General features: G+C 28.3%; 1 long non-coding RNA gene across 1 annotated transcript in view; it reads right to left on the bottom strand.

Annotated features, from left to right (window-relative positions):
- Positions 1 to 397: 397 nt before the first annotated feature.
- LOC107451047 (uncharacterized) overlaps positions 398 to 7648 on the bottom strand; it is a 13563-nt gene continuing 6312 nt past the window's right edge. Inside the window, exons 2-3 of the long non-coding RNA XR_001585023.3 lie at positions 4117 to 4156; positions 398 to 611 (exon numbers count right to left, since the gene is read on the bottom strand). This is a non-coding gene — a long non-coding RNA (uncharacterized lncRNA). The remainder of the gene's footprint in view (positions 612 to 4116; positions 4157 to 7648) is intronic.

Genomic DNA, 7648 nt, shown 5'->3' on the forward strand with positions numbered 1-7648 from the left:
ATAATTAAATCTTAAAGTAGATAATTAGGAACTTGTAATTTCAAGTTCTCATACTCTCGTATTACGTTTTTTTCTTTTTTTTTTTAAATTTCATTGTGGTGAATCTCTAAAACCGAATGTTTAACACTATAAAAAAGTGTTGACTGCTACTGTGAAAACTACTTTCACTTACTTTCCCTTACATACTATCAAACAAAAATTAAGAACTTTCATTTGTTCTTTTTTGTAATCTTTTTAATTTTGAGAGACATTTAGCCATGTTTTTCACGCGTTATAACATTTATGTCAGTAGGAAAAATCAAAAGCAATAACTTTCAGCTTGCCAGTAATTCACGGGGAATTATTTGTCGTTACTTTTTCCCACACTAGCATATGACAAAACATTAAGTTGCTACAATTTACTTTAAAGCTGAGAAGCAATCTTTATTTGCTTCAGCGGTTGACAGTCTCCAGATCTTTTTTAAACACATAATTCTTTGTTCACGAGTCTTTAACTTTGACAGTAAAGGAAATTCTTCAGGTTTAATGTCCACTCTTCCTCATGGTTGCTTGGAATCAAAGCCTGAATGGACACCGAATCATTTGAAGATGGCAAGACTCAAGTCGAAATCCTATAAGAAAAACAACAGTGTGTGAAACGGAACGAAAGTTCGAGAATGAAAAGCGTGTAAATACATTAATTATAATTGTCATTGATCCACTTTCCTTAAAATATGCAAATTAGCGATGTATGATACCTGAATTTGAATATCGCCATACATCGGCAAAAAGTATCGATATATTATGGTAGACCAGGATATTTTAACAAGATAAGATATTTATGAAGAATATCGTCATAGCGATGTTTAAGTATGTGTTTGCCATATGTAATGCTAAGTGAGCAAAAAAAAAAAAAAAAAAAAAAAAAAAAAAAAAAAAAAAAAAAAAAAAAACATCCATATGCATGCAATCAATATAGTTCCCGGTACCTTAAATATTTTAATTAATTAGTATTGACAATATATCAGCTCTTTGAGAAAAAAATATTATGGTTAAATCTACCTGAATATGGTAACATTTAAAACGTGTTCTGGATTTTTTTTTCTCTTTTAATTTATTTATTTTCTTTATTTTATTTTTTGTTTTCTGACTTCAAGAAGTATGTTAATTTTTACCGTAGAGCGTTGGTAATGACTTATGATAAAATTCCAATAAATCATTGGTTTGATACCATGCTGCTTGATAGTAAGTTTGGTTAAATTATTGATGATGGGGAAATGTTCAGTTTGATAACCACACTGCAGAATATGGGAAAATTTACCGTGTTTTCAATGTAATTCAACTCACTGGGAGAACAGCAAAAAGCTCTGAAATTTTCATCGAAAATCTTTGGTAATGATTTTGGTAAAATTAACAATAAAATGTGATTGCATAATATGTGAAAAAATTTGATAAATGTGATAAAATTTGTAAATTTAATCACCTTAAATTAAGAGCATGTCATAAAAATCATTTATTCTGTTAAATTTACGTTTCAGTTTTGTATTTTTTAAATGCGCATCTGGAGGTCTGCCCCGCAGTTACTGGCAACATCTATGACAGATACTGGAATGCTAGGGAACAGTTGTAGGCATTGCTAACTGACTGATTTTCTGTTTATATTTCTATTGTTGATATTCTATTTATTGTTTCTTTGTTCTAATTATTTTTCTATTTCGAATGTTTTAATATTTTTAAATTTTTGTTTAATTTGTTTTTATTTCTTATGGGTCTGTGCGGAGTGTTTTTACACTTCAGCAAATGATGTATATCAAGTTCTGCTGCTGGAAATAAAAATTAAAAAAATTTAAATGCGTGTCAATAAGAACTATAATTTAAAAAACCAGATTTTTCGCTTAACCATTACCCTATGAATAGAAAAATTATTAAGTGAGTGATTTAAATACCGTATATTTTGGCCTTATTTACCACAATGATGGGTTTTTTTTCTTCAGAAATGTCCCAATTAATAGTTAAGGACATTTTGAAAACTCGTCAATGTAGGTTAAAATGGTTTAGTCTTCAATAAAAGCTGAGAGCGTTATGGGTTATTGGAAGCTAAAATTACACTAGGGACCGATAACCAGGTCATTTTATATATCTATCTTACAAACTATACTGCATTCTAATTTAAAGTTGATATTTTTTGATATTTCTAGAAGTCTCGTAAATACAATTAATATAAAGGAAATCTAATTTCAAAACAACTCGCGAGCAAGTTGAGCGTTATGTTGAAATTTTCCTCGAAACAACCTTGAATTATGTCCAAATTCATCATTTATGAAAATAGTTTTACTTAACTAGTTAAAAGAAGGCAACAAAGTATTCAAATTTAAATATCGTCTTGTGTTTTTAAAACGTATAATCTTCAGTCTCGCAGAAAAATTGTATAAAAATCCAGACGTCTAGACCAGAAGTTTGACATCGGCATAGATAGAAAGTTGTAAATAGTTGTGATATCCAAACAGTTTAATTGTTGAAGGAAGAAACGATTTAAAAATATTTTTAACTTGTAAAAATTTAAGATTTTGAAATCATGAAAACAGTATGATTCAATTGTCTGACATCAAAATTTACGTGATTTTCATTTCATATCATGTCTTCCGCATTTTTTTTAGAGGAACTAAGTCTTATTTGTTGATCTTTTTTATTAATAGTAGTTAAAATGTCTCGGATTCTAATGATATCTTTGGGGGATTTTTTTTTTTTCTGTATTTGAATTTTATTATCCTAAAAGTGATTTTTAAGAGAACTTGTTCCGATTTTTTTCTTCCATGTTAAGGCATTTTTCGAGATTTCTTGGGATTTTTTTAAGAAAAGTTTGGGGCCTCTTCTGAAATTTTAAGATGCACTAGCTCATTTTTGCAACTTTTATAAATTTTAACTGATCTATATTCATTCACAATTTTATTTAGTAATATATTGCTTTGCTTCAAAATGCGGTGACCCAAGTTCGAATCCCAGCGTAGGCTGGTCGATACAAATCCACAGTGCAAACATAAAATATCCTCAGTAATAGACGGATCATGGGTTAGAATCCTCTTGCGTCGAGCTTACACTGGGGGGTTTTCGTGGCTTTTCTCTCCATTTAACGCAAATGTGGATTAGTTCCATAAAAATGTCCTCCACAAAGGCTAATTTGTTCTAATGCTAGATCCAGGAGTTTCTTTGTCTTCTAGATTGGGTTCAAAATTACAAGGCTACGGAATTAAACATTGATAATTGATTAAGATTGAGATTGATTTAATAATCTCAAGCAATTCAGGAAGTTTTAGGATATAAATGATGTTTTAAACCAAAATTATTGATTAATAACAAAAGATTTTTTTTTTTTTTTACTTTAAGCGAATTTTTTAATGTTTTTACTGGCTTTCTTTATTGATATTTTTAAGTTATCAAATCTGGGCTCTAATTAGCATCACTTGGGTTACAGAATCGTTTCTGTTGTAAAATATCGAACTGAAATAACGTTAACATTATCGCACAGTAATTTCAATACACTCATTGTTTGTTCATTTGTTCTTTATTTATCTTCAGTTTTTTCATGCACTTCGAAGAAAAAAAAATTCAATCGTCCTTCGTCAAAGGTCATCATCCCACAGACATGAAGCATTTTATTATCTATTAAATGAATTATCCCAAGAAACTGAAGCAGATAGATTTACTTAATACACTGGTTATCATACATTTAGTAAAATTACCATAACTCAAAAAATTACATTTTAGTGCACATAATGACATAAAAATAACACATTTTAGTGCATATAACATTAAAATAATGCATTTTAGTGCACATAATAACATAAAAAGTATTAATGATTGCAAAATGGTCGACTGCGATCAGTAAACGTAACACAAAAAAATAGATACAAACGTATCTTACATACAATATATATAAACGTATAGATACAAACGTCTATATTACAAACGTATCTTTAATAAAAGCTTAAAAGCTTTCTAATAGTTTTATTCGAAGTGATTCCTTTACTTAGAACTCAAGGAATGATCTACACATACACATTTAGCGATTTATAATTTTACATAAATTTTCAGATTTATAAATATCTAGTAATTTGAAATATATTTATATATGAATACCTTAAAATGCATCTTTTGAGTTTTCATTTTCATTAACTATCTGAAATAAATGAGAGAAATGTTAAAAGTAATTTTTAATGACCACATCGGACGAGTTTGACTTCTTAAATATCTATTTAAAAAATAAATTTTATATTGTAATAAATGCTTAACTAAATACTTGTTTAAAAATTGAAATAAGAAAAATTAAAATAGCTGCTATTTAATGCTAACCACCTAAGTTGAATTTACGTTCTTAAATGTTGCATAATTTATTATACCTTTCAACGTAGTATTAAGCAGATAAAAAAACATAAATACAATCCTATTTTTACAATTATAATGAGACGTTTCACAAGAAGAATTTGATTCCCTGCTGCCTCAGGTCGCCTCTTAGGTAAGAACAAGGATGTAAAATCTATTTAGAAAGTGAAATCGAATATTTTTTGCTTTTTAAAATTCCGTCTTAGATTCACAAGATTTTTCCGTTAGCTTCAAGGTCTTTTAACGTATAAAAAAGCAATCATATAAGCTACGTTTATATGAAACTCTTACCAGTTTCGTGTAACATTTTGAATACTACAATTGTTTTGCTTGTTTAAAACGTATACAAACACCCTTTAATTACAACATACCTTCGTTTCCTTCCTTTTTTTTTAAACTTTTCACCAAAAGTTTTAATATAATAATACACCTGTTTGCATAAATGCTTATATATATCAAGCATAGTTCTATGCTAATGTTCTATGCCATAAATGCTCACATTTCTACATCAAACATAGATCATAAAAAAAGGATTTAAAATATATTGTAAGTACGTTGTCTCAAAACGAAAATTTAATTCCAAATATTTTAATGCGAGAAACATGATGTTAGGTGTATTGTTTGAACATGCTCTTCAGAATTATAAATATTAAGATATGAAATCATCGATAGAAGGTGATTTAATGCGATAGGAATAATACTGAATCCGAAATTCTATACAAACTTACCAATAAAATGTATGGGGTGATTTTCGCTTCTTAAGGGCTTACAAGTTGTGATGCTTCTTTTATACCACAGATAAATGATAAACGCTCCTCTTTTCAATTTAGTATTATTATTGTTTATAATTTCCTTTTCATTTTGACTTTCACTATTTTACTTTAAGTGAAAAAAATAATTAAAGTAAAATTTTTTGCAAATCGAATGGATCCAAGTCGAAAATTCATTTTATGAATATGTAATAGCAAATATTTGAATGCAATAAACAGGATGTTAGGTAAATCATTTGGACATGTGCAGCAGAGGTCTGAATTGTTCGATAGAAGAATTGTTCGATAAACCCTGGAAATCAATAGCCGCATATTATAATAAAAATATAGTGGAATGTCCCATAAGTAATCTCAAATCATATTGCCATTTACAGTTACAAAAGATAATATTAAGCATATTATTGCAGATGTCTTAAAAATATGTATGGGGTGTTCCGTAAGGACCACCCTTAATATCATTATTATTATTTTTTGAATTCTCATGAAAAATGTACAAATTGATGTTTAAACAACGAAAACAACAAAAATGCAGTCGAAATATGGGAAATTACAATGAAGGAAGTTTATGTAACAAGCACGAAAACTGGATAAATTGGAGTCTTTCAACTCATCTCTGCGTCCTCTTGCAATCAAACCTATTTTGCTGTTCTATGATTGTCAGATATCGATAGCGTTTTTGTTCATTCCCTTCTTAAATATTTAGAGACCCCAATGACTCTCTAAAACCTCTAATTAAGGACAGTTTTTTAAGGAACACCCTCTATCTTTTCTGCATCTAGTAATTGCTAAATTCGTAAACACGCTTTCGAATAAATTTTTAAATTAGAAAAACTCGTGAGGATCCTTTAGGATTAAAATTTTTTTTGTATAAAATGACAAATATCTGATATTATGATTTAATATTAAGATATAGTTCTGAAAAAAAAAAATAAAACGAATAGGAAAATCTCGACTTTTCATGAAAATTATACGTATAAACTGCAAAATAAGTATAAATAAGAAGTGTGCTTCTTCGTCTTAATGTGTTTTTAATCTGAAATTAAATATTGATATTTTTAAATTGCAAAATGCCTAAAATATTTTTTGTTTGTTCAATTCTTAATAAGCACTTATTCGCAGCATTGCCACCATAAAAAAAAACTGAGTCAAATTTCTTCTTTGCCAGAAGTGAAAACGATTTTTGCCACCAACGTGAAATATTAATTTAAATTTAAAATAAATTTAAAAAAAAACATTAAAGAAGTCACTGATTAAAAAAAAATGGCAAAATCTCATCTCATGCATTGAAATATTTCATTTCATGGCTATCAGTTTTAATCACAGTAATAACAAACTTCTATAAAAGTAATCTAGGTAAAAAAAATTTAATAAATAAATAAAAACTCGCACGAAGTCTTGGTTCATCTCCAAGATTGCTCGTCCACTAACCTATAGTTTCTTGATCTCTTTTACTTTCTTATTCCACAGTTAGAACATAAAACAGTTCGACTGCGCAAAAAATAAATACAGAATAAAAAATAAAACAGGCGGTAGTAATTGTTTTCATTGCACTCTATTTCAGAATTTCTCTGATTCAAATGTTGGCCGGCATTGTGCTCTTCATAATTATGCGAGAACTTTAATGGCCAGAACTTGACTTAGCCATGCTAGGAGGAATTCTAGTCACCATTAGATACACTAACTCCATAAAAGATCTCGCCGACAACTGAAAATGGTTCCACTAGCATGCATCAATTTTTTTTTTCTTCTCCTTCCTAAAAATTATTCGGTCAGTGAACGAGCAAAATCATTTTATTTTCGCTTCAAACTTATTTTAGAGTTCATCTTTCGTAAATCCCCGGATGTGAATTGGTTCAACAATCTGAACTTGCTTACAGAGATACAATAACCCGTTTATACACCTATCTCAACATATATTCAGATAAGCATACACTTTCATTAACAAACCGAAAGTTGGAATGTTTTTCTTTATAGCATAGATAAATAATAAACGTGACTTTTTTTCAACTTAGTGTTTTATTGTTTTTTTTTTCTTTTCGATATTCACTATTTTACTTTAGATGAAAAAATAATTATGATTAAAAATTATTGCAAATCAAATGAGCTCAAGTTAAAATTTTATTATATAAATATGTAGGGGAGAGTCGGGTAGCCCCACTCACTTAAGGAGTATTGCTTATATTTCTGTATAATATTGAGTAATAATCAATATTTTTGCATGCTTCTATTGTTTTATCATCTTATTAAATAATGCAAAAAAAAATATAAACCAAAAAAAGAATAGTTTAACTTAAAAAAATAGAAATTAAAAAAAAACACGTTTTTCAACTCTTTTCAAAATGTGTCGGGTAGCCCCGCCCAGTTACAAAAATTATGTTTTTTGACTATTTTTTCAGGTGTAAATGAAAATGACCAATGTATTGACAATAGATAAACCTCGTTTATCATTTTTATCACAAAATTATTTTATTTATTACATATTTATATACTTTTAGTGAATTCTATCATTTAATAACAAC

Source organism: Parasteatoda tepidariorum, chromosome X1 (assembly GCF_043381705.1).
Source record: "Parasteatoda tepidariorum isolate YZ-2023 chromosome X1, CAS_Ptep_4.0, whole genome shotgun sequence".
Taxonomy (NCBI): Eukaryota; Metazoa; Arthropoda; class Arachnida; order Araneae; family Theridiidae; genus Parasteatoda; species Parasteatoda tepidariorum.